The sequence below is a fragment of the Thamnophis sirtalis genome, unplaced genomic scaffold, assembly GCF_051295495.1.
Source record: "Thamnophis sirtalis isolate CommonGarterSnake01/CBP01778 unplaced genomic scaffold, rThaSir2_p1.2 scaffold_13, whole genome shotgun sequence".
NCBI classification, from domain to species: domain Eukaryota; kingdom Metazoa; phylum Chordata; class Lepidosauria; order Squamata; family Natricidae; genus Thamnophis; species Thamnophis sirtalis.
The window spans coordinates 46,382,578-46,403,097 of NW_028261393.1; the positions used below are offsets into that span (position 1 = coordinate 46,382,578).

The window sequence follows — 20,520 nt, forward strand, 5'->3', positions numbered from 1 at the left end:
AGACGCACCCAGATTTTCATCCTCTTTTTTTGGGGGGAAAGGTGCATTTTATAATCTGAAAAATATGGTACCGTTTCACAGTGCTTTTACAGTCCTCTCTAGTCAGCCCAACAATCTGGATCCTCATTTTATCCACCTCGGAAGAATGGAAGGCTGAGTCAACCTTGAGCCTGGTGAGATTCGAACTGCCAAATTGCAGGCAACCAACAATCGGCAGAAGCAGCCTGCAGTACTGCATTCTAACTACTATGCCACCGCAGCTCATACCTGTTGCATGTTCCTTTTTTCAATGCTGTTGTAATTTTGAACGATTGCTAAACAAATAGCTGTAAGTGGAGGACTGACTACTTGTATGTGAAGTTCAGACTTCGTGAGGATGGAGGACAGTTTGTTACACCACCCACCTTAAAAGTTTTTTTTTGGGGGGGGAGGAAGAGACCATGGACACAGGTACCTGCTATATCCAGATTTCCTGCAGAGTTAGGGCCAGATTCTTTGGCCATGTTTACTGAAAATGATGCTAACCATGTAACGTTATATTTTCAATGTAATTTTCAATAGAATGTCCTAGGGGGGAAATTCACCGGAGAAAGCATTATGTTTGGGAAAAATAGCCATGAAAAGAAACCAGGCCACCAAAGAACACGATGGATGGACACCATCAAAGCGGACACCAGCCAGTGCATAGGTAAAGGTAAAGGTAAAGGTTCACCTTGCATATATGTGCTAGTCGTTCCCGACTCTAGGGGGCGGTGCTCATCTGTTTCAAAGCCGAAGAGCCAGTGCTGTCCAAAGACATCTCCGTGGTCATGTGTCTAAGAGCCAAGGTGGCGCAGTGGTTAAATGCAGCACTGCAGGCTACTGCTAGATCAGCAGGTCAGCGGTTCAAATCTCACCGGCTCAGGGTTGACTCAGCCTTCCATCCTTCCGAGGTGGGTAAAATGAGGACCCAGATTGTTGGGGGCAATATGCTGACTCTCTGTAAACCGCTTAGAGAGGCCTGAAAGGCCTATGAAGCGGTATATAAGTCTACTGCTATTGCTATTGCTATTGCTATTGCTATTGCTATTGTCTGGCATGACTAAATGCCAAAGGCGCACGGAGAGCTGTTACCTTCCCACCAAAGGTGGTTCCTATTTTTCTACTTGCATTTTTACATGGTTTCGAACTGCTAGGTTGGCAGAAGCTGGGACAAGTCACGGGAGCTCACTCCATTGCACGGCGCTAGGGATTCGAACTGCCGAACTGTCGACCTTTTTTATCAACAAGCTCAGTGTCTTAGCCACTGAGCCACTGCGTTCCCACCCAGAGCATAGAACAACTGAAAAGAAGCAGTGCAAGATCGGATGACATGGAGAGACCTGGCCAGAGAATCATCAAGAGTCGGACACGCCTGAATGGATAACATCATCATCATATTTTCAATCTGTACGTTATTAGGTTGCTAGGAGTCGGAGGGGAAAATATGTAAATTCTCCCCTTCCAAATGATGTCAACCATGTAGGGAAACTTTGACTTCCAGACCTGGGGGTGTCTTTAAAGCCTGAATTTATATTTACTTACAAAGAAATAAATGGAAACTAGCATAGATCTATTTCAAGCTATTTAGCTCTCATCAGCTAGCCATGCCCTTCTGGGATTCGAACCTGGGCTACTTACATATTAGGCAGGGGTGGGTTGCTGCTGCCGTTACTGCCGGTTTGCAACCCGTGTGCAATTTGTGCGTGCTGCGCATGTGTGCACTGTTCAGTGTAAATTGTTCTGCGCGCATGCACAGAACAATTTACAATGAACTGAGCACGCACAGTCACTTAAAAACAAAATGGCGGCGCTTAAGTGGAACCAAGGGAACCGGTTTGGAGGCATGTCAGGCCTGGGACACTGCGAATTCTGAACACAGTCCTGAATTCCACTACTGGTTCGGTCGATCCGGGCTGAACTGGCAGCAACCCACCTCTGATATTAGGTAGATGTATTAACCTCTAAGCAATGGGCTCTCCTAGCTTTGTCAGCTATACCAAGGAAGAGATTAAAGTGTTGTTGTTTTTTAATCAGGGCAATCTGGTCTACTCAGATATGGGATGGAACATACTGCTTCCACGTTCGCCCTTTCAACTCAGTCCAGGAACCTTCACAGGCAGTCACTTCTGTGACAATGTCAACTTGATAACAGGCATGGAAATTTCGTGTTAACACAAACTATTTTGTGTTAAATTTAAATTTATTGATAAACAAATAAAGGGAGACTAGTCTAGCTATTTCAAGCTATTTAGCTCTTCTCAGTTGCCATACCCATCTGGGATTTGAATCCGGGCTGCTTGCATATTAGGCAGATGTATTAACCTCTAGGCCACAGGCTCTCCTCGTTTTGTTGGCTGTACCGTGAGCGGGAGGGGGGGAGATTAAGTGTTTTTCTGGTGAGACCGGTCTATAAGGGCGATGTGGTCTACCTAACTATGGGACAGAGCATACTGCTTCCATGTTCTCCCTTTCAGTCCAAATCCAGGAGCCTTCGCAGGCAGTCGCTTTCACGACAAACTGTTTTTGCGTTAAATTTATATTTACCCACATAAATATAATTTGTTGTGAAAGCAACTGCCTGCGAAGGCTCCTGGATCGGGACTGAAAGGTGAAAACAGAAGCCGTGTGCTCCGTCCCATATTTGGGTAGACCAAGTTGCCTTGATTTAAAAAAATAATAATTTAAAGCCTGAAATTATTCTGATGAAAACAACTTGGAAGTTGTTTTCTTGCCACCTCTCAAGGTTGAGAGAAGTCTAGACCAGGGATCTCCAACCTTAGCAACTTTAAGCCTGGCGGACCTCAACTCCCAGAATTCCCCAGCCAGCTGGCTGGGGAATTCTGGGAGTTGAAGTCCGCCAGGCTTAAAGTTGTCAAGGTGGGAGATCCCTGGTCTAGACTGCTCCTTTCAGTTTTTCTTGCTTATATTATGTGTGGGTGTCTGCCTCAAATCTTAACCCTGATAGTCCCAGGGATAACTGAGTTGAGCACACCTTTTAGCACTAAGTGGTTTGTGGTTTTGCACGTTCCATCAGGGCCATTTATGTGTATTACATTTCTCGCATTGATACCCTGACCTAAAACCTTAAATGTGTGCATTTACATAAAAATAACAAAATGGATGTTTAAGCTGTGTGAAAATCAAATTCTTTCACAATGGGTTTTTTTTAAAAAGAGGCGTTGTTGTGTGTGGTACATCATTCTGCATATGGATTTCAGTGTGCAGTATATTAAACTGGGTAACCTCAAATTGTGATGCTGGGTTGTGGGGAAAAATAGATGTCACCTCATACCAGTGGAAAAGAAGTTGCCTTCGGAAGTTGTGGGAGCTTCATCACTGGAGATTTCAAGGAGAGATTGGACTGCTATCTGTCAGAAACGGTGTAGGGTCCCCTGCTTGGGCAGGGGGTTGGACTAGATGACCTACAAGGTCCTTTCCAACTCTGTTAATCTGAATCTATCTCAGACGATCAAAGGCCTGGAGATTAAAGCATATGAAGAACGGTTGCAGGAACTGGGCATGGCTAGTCTAGTGAAGAGAAGAACCAGGCAAGACACGATAGCAGCAATCCAAAATTTGAGGGGCTGCCACAGAGGGGAGGGGATCAAGCTATTTTCCAAAGCACTCGAAGGCCAGACAAGGAACAATGGATGGAAATTGAACAAGGAGAGATTCAACCTAGAAATAAGGAGAAATCTTCTGACAGTGAGAACAATCAAACCATAGAACAGAAGTTGCCTTCAGAAGTTGTGGGAGCTTCATTACCAGAAGCTGTCAAGGAGAAACTGGACTGCCATTTGTCAGAAATGGTGTAGGGTCTCCTGCTTGGGCGGGGGGTTGGACTAGATGATCTACAAGGTCCCTTCCAACTCTGTTAATCTGTAAGTATCTCAGATGACGGCTCCTGGTTTTCTCTTCTTTTTCGTCACCGACTGTCCATGGTAGAAGCAGGCAGAAGAACCAGCTGTCAAAATATCTCAGACACTAGGTGAAGATTGCTATGCTATTGTTCCTTTGAACATGGACAGGGAAACATCTGAACGGGTAGCAGCAGATGGTGCTGTCTTCATAGCTTTATATAGCCTGTGATTTAGATTGATGAGGTTCAATCCAAAGACATTTGGAAGGCCATACATGATGTAAGAAAAAACATCCTGATAGGGTTTAGCACATTTCCCCATCTCTTAAGACACACACACACACACACACCAGGGAATATTTCCAAAAGATATAATAACATCCGCACTGTTTCTCTTCCACTTCAATTGCAGTGGAGTGAAATCTACTTAATGGACCATTTGGAGAGAGAGAGAGAGAGAGAGAGAGAGAAGATTCCATTACTGCCAAATGTTTATTACATTACAAAGTATTGGTGGTGATTTATGTCATTTGGATCCATTGGTGTCATTCATCCAATGCCATTATGCAAATGAAGATAGCGGCAATTGATGTAAAAATGCATGTAAATGAACAGGCTTGCCTGACACTTCTGCGAAGAGGCGTTCAGATGAAAATTCAGTCTCTTGCATCTGCTAAAAGAGATGTCTTAAAATCAAGATTTCAACGTGCATCTTTTCTCACCGCCCGGTTTTGTTTCTGATTACTATTAACAGTGTACTTGAACAACCCACTGTAGGTCTCTAATCTGTTAAATTTATGTACTACCCATCTCGCTATTGCGTGTGTTGTGGCCCGTCAGCGGCAGCAGAGTCGGACAGCGAGGAGGTTGGGGAGGAACATGGCCCAGTCCTGGAGTCTGGAGAAAGTTCGGACGAGGGCTCTGTGTTGGAGGCAGAGATGGGGCCGAGGCCATCTGACAGTTCTCAGCTGCCTTTGGAGCTACACAGCAGTGAGGCAGAGGAACAGCTGGAGCCTGTTCCCAGTGTGCGCATGCAGAGAGCTGCCAGGAGAAAAGAACAGCTCAGAAATCAGGGTCAACATGAGAGCCACAGGTAGACGGTGAATGGCCCCTCCCGTAGGAAATAAAAGAGGAGCGAAAGGAGAGTGGGCTTTTGCAGGAAACAATTTGTTCGTTTGTTCATTCATTTCAGGAGTGTGAAGTTCTGTCCATGAATCTACAAGGCCTAGGACCTGGGTACCTACGAGACCGTCTTCTGCCACATACCTCCCTTAGACCAATAAGATCTCACAGGATGGGCCTTCTCCGGGTGCCTTCAGCGGGACAATGCCGGCTGGCGGCGCCTAGGAGTAGGGCCTTCTCTGTTGCCGCTCCGGCCATATGGAATGAGCTGCCCCCAGAGATCCGGGCCATCCCCACTCTCATGGCCTTTCGCAAAGCCATTAAAACCTGGCTTTCCTGGCAGGCCTTCTGATTGGGTGTTTGCTGCGTCCCCTTTTTAACTTTGTGTGTCCTATTGTTTTTAAATTCTTTTAATTTCTTTTTTATTTCTGTAAGCCGCCCGGAGTCCTTCGGGATTGGGCGGCATAGAAATTTAATCAATTCAATTCAATTCAAATGCAATAAATTCAATCTCAGAGACTTTGTGCCAAGTTTTTCTTTGCACTGCATTGCATTTGGAAAATATTTACATGGCAGCTTTCCAAGCTAGATAAGGTCTGTGGTCATAAATTCACCTTTGAAAGACTGTTTACCAGGCCTCTGCTGAATGGCACCAAGGACCTTTCAAGGAGAACATCTAGCCTTCTTCTGTCCTGTATCTTCCAGCATCCCTGACATGAAGACATGCTGATGAGGCCATCAGACAATCCCTGATTTCTCCCTTTTGAACAAATCGTTCAGTGAGTCCATTTTTCCCCAACTGAGTTGGACTTCCAGGCTTAGAATACAAAATATAGACATATGGAAGCAATTGCAGGAGACTGAATCCGAATGAGCCAGAATCTCAAAATATTCTGTCTGCTTGAAAACCTCAACCCTGCCTCCTATTTATTCCTTTCTATGAATACCATTGACACTTGGGACTGCTGGCTGCCAACTCTCCCTCCCACTTTATGTCCAGCTGGTTCCAGGAGATTTCATCACACTTAGTCAACATTTTAAGTTTACGTTTCCAGTTGCAACGGATGGCTGTGAAGGCTGGACCATAAGGAAGGCTGAGGGCCAAAGAATGGAGGCCTTTGAACTATGGTGCTGGAGAAGACTCCTGCGATTCACTTGGTCTGCAAGGCGATCCAACCGGTCAGTCCTAGAGGAGACCAACCCTGACTGCTCTTTAGAAGGCCAGATCCTGAAGATGAAACTCAAATGCTTTGGCCACCTGATGAGAAGGAAGGACTCACTGGAGAAGAGCCTAATGCTGGGAACGATGGAGGGCAAAAGAAGAAGGGGACGACAGAGAAGGAGGTGGCTGGATGGAGTCACAGAAGCAGATGGTGTGAGCTTAAATGGACTCCAGAGGATGGTAGAGGACAGGAAGGCCTGGTGGAACGTTGTCCATGAGGTCGCGATGGTCAGACATAACTTCGCAACTAACAACAATAAAAGATGTACAAGGAACAAAAATAAATTTCTAAGGGTTACTAGAGGGTGTAGGGAAATCTAACATACATAAAAAAAAGAATTAGAGAAGCAAAGCACTGGTGTCCTGCAGCCAAATAAAAGACTGTATTCCTTTACAGACAGATTGTTCATCTCAATATTGTACCATCCAGTCATCTCACTGCAGCCAACTCACTGCAGCACAAGAGAGATACTAATGTATCAAGCAAACGATGAAGTAGAATCCTTAAAGAAAGGATGCAAAAAGAGGGACAGGTTGAACCGTGAATGACAAAAAAATTAAAATATTGTTTTATTTACTCTAAATAACTAAATTGAATTGTTAAATTTTCCCACGGCAAGTTGGCTGCAGTGACTTGGTGTGGCCAGTTGTCCCATTCTGACTTGAAGAGGTGTGGACTTGTTCCCTTGAACGTATGTGCTAGTCGTTCTCGACTCTAGGTGGCGGTGCTCATCTCCGTTTCAAAACCGAAGAGCCAGCGCTGTCCAAAGACGTCTCCGTGGCCATGTGGCCGGCATGACTCAATGCCGAAGGTGCATGGAACGCAGTTACCTTCCCACCAAAGGTGATTCGTATTTTTCTCCTTGCATTTTGCACATGCTTTCGAACTGCTAGGTTGGCAGAAGTGGGAGCTCATTCCGTTACGCTGTGCTAGGGGTTCGAACCGCCGAACTGCTGACCTTTTTCATCGACTACCACATATGTGCAAGGGTAACCTTTACCTAATTATATATATAAAAAAGATTTCAAGATAACTTCAGATAGCCACAGCTTCTTCCTTTTATTTTTTTTACTAAACAATTGGAGGGAAAGATGGAAGAAAGAGGGGTAGAGAGGGCGGGAGAGAGGATGGGAGGGAGGGTGAGAAGGAAGGGAGGGAGTGGATCAGGAGAGAGGAGTGGTAGAGTGGGAGGGGAAGTAGGGTAGAGGGGAATGATGGAGGGAAGATAGTAAGTTGGAGTGGGGCCGAAGAAAGAGGTGTATGGAGAGTGGAAGAGGTATATTGGGCTTCTATTTGAGTTTGAGTTTTATTTTATTTATATTTCTGGGGGTATTGTTGACAAGAGGAATTGCTGTGATTATTGTTTAATGTTGTATGGGCCCGGTTATGCACAGTATATATGTGACTGTACGAAAATGAAAAATGGAAAATAAAAACATTTAATGAGAACAATTGGAGGGAAACAAAAGTAAGGAGGGGCATTTGACTCAGTTGTGAGCCCTGATACATTCACACATTGCAGCAATTGTTCAAAATGTTAGCTAGCTGTCTGGCTCATCATCTCTTTCCTCTACTCTCCCCAATGTCTGTTATTATTAGCTATAACATCTCGGGCAAGATTTGGGACAAGAAGCCATTTTTAAAAAAAAAACAAAAGTCTACTGGAAGAAGTGGAAGAAAATCCAGGAAGGCTGACTAAAATTGGCTTTTGTCTGTGGGAAGCTTGTTCTTGGCTTTCTCAACAAAGAATTCATGAATAGCCACCTCAGAAAGTAGTTCGTCTTATCAAATTTTAACCAATTTTCTAGGTCACGGAGAGAATTCAGGCCTCGCTAACACCCGAAGATATTTTATCTGTCCTGAAGATGAAACTTCATCTAACATTTTGGAAGTCAAATGGCGGTCTTGCTTGTCTACAAAATGAAAACAAAAAAACCGTTCAAATTTGGCCTTGAGGGTGAAACAAAAAAAAACAACCAACAGGGACATCTTATTAATAAATTGAAAAACAAAACAAAAAAAATGCAAATCCCGTACATTTTCTACTCAGAAAAGAGTCTCTCTATGTTCAGGGAAGCCTCTGGGCAGATAAACATGTCCAGGGTTAGAGGTTCAATTGTTTAGATTCATCAGGAAGATCTCATTATATTAGGAATCGTGTTGCCGAGCTGAATTTTTTTGGAATCCTTCCGGTCTAACGGGGTCTAGAATTAGGAATAGGAATCCACATTTTGCCAAGCAAATCTGAACTATCTTCCTATTTGTCTTCCTCCACCCAATTCATTTAAATACCATTGTGTGATGGAATGTGTGCTTGGGAGAAGCAGCAGGGGAAAGATTTGGCAATGCAGAGCTTTTCCCAGAGAAGGGCCCAAGACCAGCGACGGCTTACTATTGAGCTGAAGGAGGGAGGGAGAAAGAAGTTTGGGGTAACTATACCCTAGAATCATGATAGCTAATCTATGGCACACGTGCTGGGCACGCCACCCATTGCCCGTTGCTCTTCTAGGTTCCGCCGCACACATGAAGCCAGCCAGCTGGTCTTCGCATGTGCGGGAGTGCTGGAAACTGGAAGAGCAGCTCCCTGGCGCGCATGCATGGGCTGGGAACATGAGCTTTTGGTTCCTGGCATGCACATGTGCGCCAGTCAGCTGGTCTTCGTGTGTGCATGTGCACCAGAAATCAGAAGACCAGGTGACTGCCACGCATGCACACACTGTAAACTGGAAGATCAGCTTCCCGGCACGCATATGTGTACTGGGGAACATCTTTTTCAGTTTCCGGTGCTCCCGCACATGCGTGCTGGGGAGCTGCTCTTCTGGTTTTCAGCACTTCCCCGCCGTACGTGCTTCTGTTTCGGCACTTGGTGCCAAAAAGGTTTTCCAACACTGCCCTAGAATCTCTCAAGATATGTCATGTAGGTTAGAAGGTTATGCCTTTAGTCTGGCAAGATTCTGTCCTTTAGGAGTAAGCAAATAAACTGGACTCAATCAGATTTCATTGTTGTTTTTGGGCTTCTATCTGACAATTGGGCTCACCCTAGAAACTCTCAGGATGTGTCAAGTAGGTTAGAAGGTTATACCTTTAGTCTGGCAAGATTCTGTCCATTAGAAGTAAGCAAATAAGTTGGTTTCAATTGTCTTTGGGCTTCTACCTGACAATTGGGTTCACTCCAGAATCTCTCAGGATAGGTCGTAGGTTAGAAGGTAATCGCTTTAGTCTGGCAAGATTCTGTCCATTAGGAGTAAGCAAATAAACTGGACTCAATCAGATTTCATTGTTGTCTTTGGGTTTCTACCTGACAATTGGGCTCATCCTAGAATTTCTCAGGATAGGTCAAATAGGTTAGAAGGTTATCGCTTTAGTCTGGCAAGATTCTGTCCATTAGGAGTAAGCAAATCAACTGGACTCAGTCAGATTTCATTGTTGTCTTTGGGTTTCTACCTGACAATTGGGCTCACCCTAGAATCTCTCAGGATAGGTCAAGTAGGTTAGAAGGTTATAGCTTTAGTCTGGCAAAATACTGTCCATTGGGAGTAAGCAAATAAGCTGGATTCAATTGTCTTTGGGCTTCTACCTGACAATTGGGCTCATCCCTTTTGGCATCTACCTAGAGCCGCAGAATGGCAATGGATTTGGCCACTGAGGTATGAGCGTAGAAGTGTTTGCAATCTTCTACACCAGGCTCCTACTATACATTTGCTCTGGAAAGAATTCAGGAGGTTTAAAATTGCAATCACTGGTCCATCAGCAAGTTCCTGAATTTTCCTAGGGATAAACTTTTTGAACCACAGCCCCCTCCCCCAAATTCAAGTCTCCCTCCTACCTCATACTCTGAATGAAGAGGAAGAAATAGTCACCTTTGCAGTTGGTAAATTGTCCCCTCTGTCCCCTTATGAGAAAGGGTAAAATTAATCATTTTAAATTTAATTCTTTTCCCCCGAAATATGCCATTTGGATCCCAAGGACCCTGGGGTATAGTAATTAGGAGTCTCTCTCTCTCTTCTCCAGCCTTCTCTCTCCAAAATTCACAATCTAAACATATTGTGTTGGAAGGATCATCTTGACAGAAAGTGGCTAAATACACTGAGATGTAATAGGAAAGTGTTGACAATCTGCATCCTGCTTCCTGATTGTTCGCTCCAAATTTATGAGTAGGTGGGAATTCAAAGCCACAAACAATAGCCAGAAAATTCTGAGTGGGATCCATTAGAGCTGATTATGTAAAGGTTTTTCCCCCTTATGTTACGCTTTTAGCTTTTCCACAAAGCCGAGATTCTCCGAAGTAAAACAAAGGGGCATGATCCACAAAGCAGTTGAAATGAAGAAATACAATGTGTCCCATGTCCTTTATTAAAGGGAGGGACACACAGAGTTCTTCTTATCTTCGTAGCTCCATTGTCCATCTTCCTATCCCAAGGATCTCCAAACTTGGCAGCTTTAACATTTATGGACTTCAACTCCCAGAATTCCCCAGCCAGGCATGTCTGGCTGGGGAATTCTGAGAGTTGAAATCCACAAGTCTTGAAATTGCCAAGTTTGGAGACCCTTGCCCTATCTCAAACCCCCTTCATTGTCTTAGGGGCTGCCACAGAGAGGGGGGCGGTCAAGCTATTTTCCAAAGCACTTGAAGGCCAGACTAGGAATACTGGATGGAAAGTGAACAAGGAGAGATTCAAGAAATAAGTTTTCTGACAGTGAGAACAATCAACCCATGGAACAGGAGTTGCCTTCGGAAGTGGTGGGAGCTTCATCCCTGGAACCTTTCAAGAAGAGACTGGTCTGCCATCTCTCAGAAATGGTGTAGGGTCTCCTGTTTGGGCAGAGGGTTGGACTAGCTGACCTATAAGGTCCCTTCCAACTCTGTTAATCTGTATCTATGGACATGTTGGAGACTTCATCTTCCCTGGTGTTCTACAATTACATTTGGACCATAATGTTTGATGGTGGAATTCTATCTTCATAACATCAATAAATCAATTGGACTCAGTCAGATTTCATTGTTGTCTTTGGGTTTCTACCTGACAATTGGGCTCACCCTAGAATCTCTCAGGTTCTGGTCAAGAAGGTTAGACGGTTATTGCTTTAGTCTGGCAAAATACTGTCCATTGGGAGTAACCAAATAAGCTGGATTCAATTGTCTTTGTGCTTCTATCTGACAATTGGGCTCATCCCTTTTGGCATCTACCTAGAGCCGCAGAATGGCAATGAATTTGGCCACTGAGATATGAGCATAGAAGTGTTGATACCCACCTAGTTGGAATAATTGATAAACGTTTGTTACCTATTCAACCAAATTCCATACTGATGCTCAGCTTCTCTGCAGCAGAGAATGCAAAAAAGCCTGCCATACTGGTAGGATAGAAGATGAGCTTCTTCCATTAGCACCACACTTTTCCATCCTGAGTAGAAGAATAGCAAAAAAAGGAGGAGAAAACAAAGGAGAAGGGGGAGTGTTGAGAGAACTTGTCACGATCACCAAAGCACAACATTTTTATGATATGTATTTTTTTTCCTCAACTTCTGAGCCAGGGACGTTAATTGCAACCCTGATTGTGCAAATCCATGGCAACGGATTGTGGAATGTGTAATTAAAGCCCAAACAAGCAGGGAGCTAAGTGCTTTTCTGAGCAAATGTTGCTTCATCTAAGCAGAAAGGATAGGTGATGATTCTGTCCTGCATACAAAAGGGTATTAATAGAAAGGACGGTGGTTCTTCTGAAGGATGATGATAATGGTGCAGAAGTGTTCCACAGAAGAAGGTGAGAGGCTATGCAGAGGAAACCAGCCTCATCTCCCTATTGGCCTTGGCGTGAATGAAGCCATTTCTAGAAACGTATTAAGAGAAAGTAGAAGAAGGAGGGAAATTAAAAGACGCTTGCTCCTGGGGATGAAAGCTATGGGAAATCTAGACAGCATACTTAAAAGCAGAGACATCACCCTGCCAACAAAAGTGTGTCTAGTCAAAGCTATGGTTTTCCCAGTTGCAATGGATGGCTGTGAAAGTTGGACCATAAGAAAGGCTGAGCGCCAAAGAATTGAGGCCTTTGAACTCTGGTGCTGGAGAAGACTCCTGCAAGTCCCTTGGATTGCAAGGTGATCAAACCGGTCAGTTCTAGAGGAGATCAACCCTGACTGCTCTTTAGAAGGCCAGATCCTGAAGAGGAAACTCAAGTACTCTGGCCACCTAATGAGAAGGAAGGACTCAGTGGAGAAGAGCCTAATGCTGGGAACGATGGAGGACAAAAGAAGAAGGGGATGGCAGAGAAGGAGGTGGCTGGATGGAGTCACTGAAGCAGCCAGCATGACCTTCAATGGACTCCAGAGGATGGTGGAGGACAGGAAGGCCTGGGGTTGCGATGGGTCAGACATGACTTTGCAACTAACAACAACAAGGAGGAGGAGGAAGTACCTCCCTAAAGAATGAAGTAGGAGATTAAGAAAAGTTAAAAAAAAATCTTATACCTAATGTTGCAGAATAGATTCATTTCATTAATACGTATCACAAGAAACTTTCATTCCGGAGCTTGATATTCTCATGATTTTTAATGTCAGACTGAGATGAACCCTCAGTACTGTCTTCACTATCCAGATTATTTCTTAAGAGATGTGGATTTCTGATCTCCAAAACTATCTAGAAAGCATGATCCCTATTGAGAATGGAGCAAGGTATTGAAGCAAATGTTAAACTTGGCTGGGAAAGAGAGTTCATACAAGTCCATCATGTGGATGATCCACAAGAGACTGGGTGAACAGGCCACACTTGGGATCCTGCATCCAGTTTTGGTCACCACGATGTAAAAAAAAATGTGGAGACTCTGGAAGGAGTGCAGACAAGAGGAACAAAGAGGATTAGGGGACTGGAGACTAAAACATATGAAGAATGGTTGCAGGAACTGGGTATGTCTAGTTTAATGAAAAGAAGGACCAGAGGAGACATGATAGCAGTGTTCCAATATCTCAGGGATTGCCACAAAGAAGAGGGAGTCAAGCTATTCTCCAAACTACCTGAGGGCAGGACAAGAAGCAATGGGTGGAAACCAATCAAGGAGAGAAGCAACTTAGAACTAAGGAGAAATTTCCTGACAGTGAGAACAATTAATCAGTGGAACAACTTGCCTCCAGAAGTTGTAATTGCTCCAACACTGGAAGTTTTTAAGAAGACATTGGATAACAATTTGTCTGAAGTGGTGTAGGGTTTCCTAACAAAGCAGGGGGTTGGATTAGAAGACTTCCAAGGTCCCTTCCAACTCTGTTATTCTATTCTATTCTATTCTATTCTATTCTATTCTATTCTGACATCTGCTCCCAAACAGGATATCACATAGAAGAGTAACCATAGGATATGGCTGCAAAACAGTGGATATGCAATTGCAATTACTCACAACTTGCGGGATCTGAGAAACAAATTGCAGGATAGAACTCCGAATTCATCAAGAATGGGAAAAGTTCAAGAACTGTCAAGCCCATCCAGTCTTCTTGCAATGTTTGACTTCATCAATTCATTCACACATTGTAATGTAAGGGAGAACTTATAGAAGAAGAAACAGCAGACTGAGAAAGATAGAAAAAAAGGAATTACAATTCTCTTTAATAGGAAGGACAAATGAAAGACCACCCAAGGTCAGAGAGCTCATTTGATGCAACTCTCCTATCCAGAAAAGGGCTGTGTGTCTTTCATTGAGGTTTCCAAAGCAAAAGGAACAACTGATCGCCATCACAGGGCCGAAGCAATCTAATGCCCTCTTTGATAAAATAATCTGCTTAACCGACAAAGAGGCAGAAGAGCTCATTGTGGTCTACCCCCTTGGCCTTTTCAGAGAAAAATTGCAACACATCCTTAACAAGAAAGAAAGTTTGGCTACGGAAAGAACTACCACAATAAGAGATAAGCAGCTTGCTGAAGAACAACTTGTGCTCCGTCCTGGCCCACGAAGGCAACTTGTACTGAAAGGGAGCTAAGTGCTTAACACATGTTATTTCAGCAACTGATCTGCCACAAAAACTCAGAATGGACCTTGTGAAAATAACGCTTCCCTTGTTTGTCATCAATATTGGATGAGCGCTTCAACGTCTGCTCTATGCTGGCGTTCAAAGCCTACTCAAGTATACAGCAGGTATTCCTGAGACAGCTTGCTTGTTAATTCCCTGAGCCATCACTTTCTTTTTTCCTACGGCTCTTTGCTCCAATTTTCTTCTTACTTAATAGCACATTTCAAACCAGGTATAGTCAAACTGAGTGCAATAGGTCTTATCTACTGACGAGATCTTCGGAGTGAAAGGAACTGCTATTTCTTTTCTCTCATACAACTGGTCAAACAACTGTCCTTCTTCTTTTCATTATTTTGTTCCTTTCTTTCTTCCTTCATCTATCTATCTATCTATCTATCTATCTATCTATCTATCTATCTATCTATCTATCTATCTATCTATCATCTATCTATCTATCTATCTATCTATCTATCTATCATCTATCTATCTATCTATCTATCTATCTATCTATCTATCTATCTATCTATCCATCCATCATCTATCTCTATCCATTCATCCATCTCTATATCTATCTATCTATCTATCTATCTATCTATCTATCTATCTATCTATCTATCTATCTATCTATCTATCTATCTATCTATCTATCTATCCAACTATGTATCTATCATCTATCTCTATCCATCCATCCATCCATCCATCATCTATGTCTATTCATCCATCCATCATCCATCTCTATCTATCTATCCATCTATCTATCTATCTATCTATCTATCTATCTATCTATCTATCTATCTATCTATCTATCTATCTATCATCTATCTATCTATCATCTCTATCCATCCATCCGTCCATCCATCCATCCATCCATCCATCCATCCATCTCTATTCATCCATCCATCATCCATCTCTATCTATCTATCTATCTATCTATCTATCTATCTATCTATCTATCTATCATCTCTATCCACCCATCCATCTATCATCTATCTCTATCCATCCATCCATCCATCCATCCATCCATCCATCCATCCATCCATCCATCTATCATCTGTCTACCTGTATCTTCTCTCTCTATTAATCCATCCATCCATGGATGGATGGATCCATCCAGTCTACCTGTATCTCTCCCTCTTCCTCTCCCTCTCCCTCTCTTCATCTATCTTGTCTACCTGTATCTCTCTGTATCATCTCTCTCTCTCTCCATCCATCCATCCATCTATGCACACAAACACCCCATCCCCTCATCCTACTTTTTATTAACAAAATAACATCAGACTGAAGAACAGTTATGAAGTACTCAACTTCTTGAACAATTTGAGCCTCCTTTGAATGGCCCAGATAAAGGGATCACCTAGCTATTAGTCAGGGAACCAAATAAAAGAAAGAATAATGGAATAGCAGGATCAGTTGGATGCAATAGGTCTTGGTGTTCTCAAATCCATTTCTGTTTTGAGACCATGTGTGTGCTCTTAATCTGAACCCCGTTTCTTTCTGCTTGATGATTTGCGGCTCCATGTGACTATAGCAGAACCCCAGAAAACTGCCCTTCCTTCTAGCTCTCAACACTTCTCCCACTGCACTGTGGGGCAGCTCAAGGAAAGCCTTCAATAGAAGCAGCCAAAATCGGCAGCTCAGATATTCCCAAACTCAAATGGGAGCCCTCTCTATTGCTCCCAGCTCTCCAACTGTTGCTGTTAGTTGTGAAGTCATGTCTGACCCATTGCGACTCCATATGACAATGTTCCTCCAGGCCTCCCTGTCCTCTACCATCCTCTGGAGTCCATTTAAGCTCACGCCAACTGCTTCAGTGACTCCATCCAGCCACCCCATTCTCTGCCATCCCCTTCTTCTTCTTTTGCCCTCCATCTTTCCCAGCATTAGGCTCTTCTCCAGTGAGTCCTTCCTTCTCATTAGGTGGCCAAAGTATTTGAGTTTCATCTTACAATGAATCAAACCACAATGTTATGGATGTAAATTAACCCAATAAAAGGAAAAGGGAGAATCTCGGCACATTTCAAGCCAGAGTCAATGGATTTGCGTGTTATTTTCCCTGTTCCAATTATTTCTGAAATCCAGCTTTCTGACCAATCTAGCCCAAGAGAAAAATATTGAACCCCAATCCTTTCTTTGATAAAACTAAATTTTCTTTGAAGTAGATAAACAACCCCATCTTTGAGGTCATCAGTAGACTAAACTTGGGGTTTTACATAAGAGTATATACATGTTATATACTGTACTTTGTTCTCAATATGGATTACTGCTTATTCCCAGTTATGATTTTTCCATGCTTGAGTTATAGCACTTGAGGATATTCCTGAGTTTTCTATATGGGTATGTAGGCGTGGGTATCTATGTGTAGACATACATTCTTTTCTTAATTCATCCGGAAAATTCAACGCTTCTCAGTTTTATGATCCCATTGTTTCTTTTTCTAATGCACATCTTGGAAAACAGTGTGCAGCAACACACCTCCATCCCAATTCTTCAAGACCCTGAAGATGAGAGGTCTTTGTTCAGTGTTAGCCGAGGTGGCGCAGTGGTTAAATGCAGCACTGCAGGCTACTTCAGCTGACTGCAGTTCTGCAGTTCGGCTGTTCAAATCTCACCAGCTCAGGGTTGACTCAGCCTTCCATCCTTCCAAGGTGGGTAAAATGAGGACCCGGATTGTTGTTGGGGGCGATATGCTGACTCTGTAAACCGCTTAGAGAGGGCTGAAAGCCCTATGAAGCGGTATATAAGTCTAACTGCTATTGCTATTGCTATTATAAAAAATATATAGGTAAATGTAAAGATTCCCCTCCCACATATGTGCTAGTTGTTCCTGATTCTAGGGAGTGGTGCTCATCTCTGTTTCAAAGCCGAAGAGCCAGCACTGTCCAAAGACATCTCCGTGATCATGTATGTGGCTGGCATGACTAAACACCGAAGGTGCATGGAACACTGTTACCTTCCCACCCAAATGTCCCCGTTTTTCTACTTGCATTTTTAAATGCATTCGAACTGCTAGGTTGGCAGAAGCTGGGACAAGCAACAGGAGCTCACTCCGTTACGCAGAGCTAGGGATTCGAATTGCCAAACTGCCAATCTTTCTGATTGACGAGCTCAGTGTCTTAGCCACCGCGTCCCTAAAAAATAAATAAACACATATCATAATATATATTCCATCTCTTGCTCTCCATCCCTTAATAGCCGAAGGTTATTAGAAGAGCCGAGGTGGCGCAGTGGTTAGGGTGCAGTACTGCAGGCCACTTCAGCTGACTGTTATCTGCAGTTCAGCGGTTCTAATCTCACCGGCTCAAGGTTGACTCAGCCTTCCATCCTTCCGAGGTGGGTGAAATGAGGACCCGGATTGTTGTTGGGGGCAATATGCTGACTCTGTAAACCACTTAGAGAGGGCTGAAAGCCCTATGAAGCGGTATATAAGTCTAACTGTTATTGCTATTGCTACCTCACTGGGGCAGTTCTGTAGGGATGGCAAGTGTGTTGATGCATAGCAGAGTCTTGGAGGTCCTCCTGCTGCCAATTACCTCCAATAGACCAATTAGATCCCACAGATTAGGCCTCCTTTGAATTCCATCCGCCGGCCAATGCCGACTGGCGACTACCCGGAGGAGGGCCTTCTCTGTGGCTGCTCCGACCCTCTGGAACGAGCTCCCCGTGGAGATTAGAACCCTCACCACCCTCCAGGCCTTCCGCAAAGCCCTTAAAACCTGGCTGTTTTGACAGGCCTGGGGCTAAAGAGCTTTTGCCCCCCCCCCCTCGAATGGTATGGTTGTTGTGTGCTTTTAAATTATGTATTGTTCTGTTCGTCTTTTTTATCCCTTATCTGTACCCCCTTCCCTGACTTGGATTGTGAGCTGCCCTGAGTCCCCTTCGGGGAAAAGGGCGGCATATAAATGCAATAAATTCAATTCAATTCTATTCAATTCTATTCCATTGGGTTTAAATTTAAACCTTGGCTCGCTTTTTATGCAGATAACTGCTTCCTCTCCCCCCCCCTCCCAGCCCAGCCCCGCCGCCAAGAAAGAAAAAAAAAGAAAAAGAAACCACAATCCAGACAGAGAAAATTAAATCCTGATACAATCCAGCAATAAATTGAATATGCTCAGGCAGGATAGGTTGAATTTCATACAGGCAGGTAAGATACAGCAGGATTCATAGAAAACTAAGCTTTGAATACATATATTTCTATATACATCTATATTAAACAAAGTCACCCTGTTTTCATTCTGCATATGTGACAAATTGCTGTCGGCTCCTGGTAGCAAGATCGCTAAGGGCGCTTACCCTGTTTCGTTAGGGGCACTTTTTGGTAACAAGGAAGCCAGAGGCTGCATCCATACAACCATGCTTAACTGAGTTACGGGAAATAACCCATTCTTTGGGTCTGCACAAAATACACACTGCATCGTTAACTAAACGGGGTTTGCACCACACAAAGCCACATCAACCTCCTCCCCTCCCCCCACGCACACTTAAACCGAGGTTAACACAAACCAAGCTGAGCACGTTTAGGTGAATGCAACCACTAGGCCTTTCTCTGGCACGGTTCGGCGGGATAAAGCTCAGTTAATCCTCGACTTACAACAGTTCACTTATAATGACTGTTCAAAGTTACAACAGCACTGAAAAAAGCGAGTTGTGACCAAGTTTCACCCTTATGACCGTTGCAGCGTGTGATCAAAATTCAGAAACTTGGGCAACTGGCTCATATTTATAATGGTTGCAGAGTCCCGGAGTTACGTGATCCACTTTTGCGACCTTCTGACAAACCAAATTGAGGGGGAAGCCAGATCCACTGATCCACTGATCCACTGGGTTTACTAGCTTAACACCTTCAGTGATTCATTTAACAACTCTGGCAAAGAAGGTCGTAAAATGGGGCAAAATTCACATCACCACTGTCGGGCTTAGCGATGGAAATGTTGGGCTGTGGTCGTAAGTCGAGGATTGCCTTCTAAATCTGTTAGATGAAAACCTCAGAAGCTCCGGCAAGCAGGAAAATTAATTGGAATTTTGAAAATAAAACGGAAATTCTCAGCAAGCAACACTTCCAAGTTCTTGGGGAAGAGCTGTGATAAAGCATTAATAAAATTAATGGTTGCAAGGGGAGGGGTTTGATGTTGTGGTGAAATGACGGACTTTCCTGGAGCACCAGGATCGCCACTGAATTCTGGTCACCCGGATGGTCCAACTGGACCTAAACCATCCCGTAGAGACAGTGACAGGTAGGGGTATACCCTGTCGATTCCAGAGATACCCGCAAAGTCTCTGGTGATCCGGGAAAAAGCCCCTCTTGCCGGTGAATGTGTCAGCCATTAGGCTGCTGGAACTGCTGACAGCTCCGTAACGCAAGGGCAGAAGAGAAGCATGTTGTTTTGGTGAGAGTTTTAAATTTTTTTTAATTGGAGAGAGAACACCCTAAATCTGGAGATTTAATTCAAAATAAAGACTGATGAGAGAGTAAGCGGCAGATTTAAGGCATGGTCAATTGAAGGTTTCCTTTCCCCCTCTTTTTTTTTTTTTTTTTTTACTGCCGGAAGCCTGATTGGACTTACATTGTATTTCACTTTTTAAATTGGACTGGAGTTTTGGAAATAAAACGGAAATTCTCAGCAAGTAACCCTTCCAAGTTCTTGGGGAAAAGCTGTGATAAAGCATTAATAAAATTAATGGTTGCAGTGAAGACCGTGTTAGGTCCCAGCTGTTGTCTAACTCTACATCGGCAATTGTCGAACAACTCTTATAAAGAGCAATTTAGCATTCAGAAAGATTATTTTTAGGCAAACAAATGCTAAAGCCTGCAAGTTATACATAAACGTTCTCTCGAACTAAAATGAATGTCATGTCCATTTCACTGTCATGGCTCCAAACCAAAGAACTTTGACACTGACATTTTGTAAACAAAATTCAGGATAAAGGGAGGAGGAATGGTGCATTTTGTTGCAGCAGGCCGTCCTGGACTTACAACCCTCTGTTTAGTTCCAAAGTTACGACGACACGAGGAAAAAGTTGATTTATGATAGGTTTTCTCACTTACGACCAAGGCAGCAGTCTCTTGTTCATGTGATCAAAATTTGGGCACTTGGCAACTGGCATGTACTGATGACAGTTGCCCTGTCCTGTGGTCATGTGATCACTTCCCAACCAGCAAAGTCAATGGCTTAAGGACCACCTGATTCACTTAGAAACTGCGGTGACTGACCTAACGACTGCGGCAAAAAGGCAACACAATTGGGTGTGATCGCTTAACAATTGTCTTGCTGAGCAACGGAAGTATTGTGGTTGTGAGTCAGGGAC

At 43.6% G+C, this 20,520-nt stretch overlaps 1 protein-coding gene and 1 long non-coding RNA gene across 2 annotated transcripts in view; one reads left to right on the forward strand and one right to left on the reverse strand.

The window, feature by feature from the left end:
- Positions 1 to 20,520, reverse strand: part of NHSL2 (NHS like 2) — a 118,191-nt gene that overhangs the window by 12,776 nt on the left and 84,895 nt on the right. The window lies entirely within an intron of this gene.
- On the forward strand, positions 107 to 1,587 carry LOC148043178 (uncharacterized). Its single transcript, XR_015698272.1, has 2 exons — positions 107 to 688; positions 1,229 to 1,587. It is a non-coding gene; the product is annotated as an uncharacterized LOC148043178 (long non-coding RNA).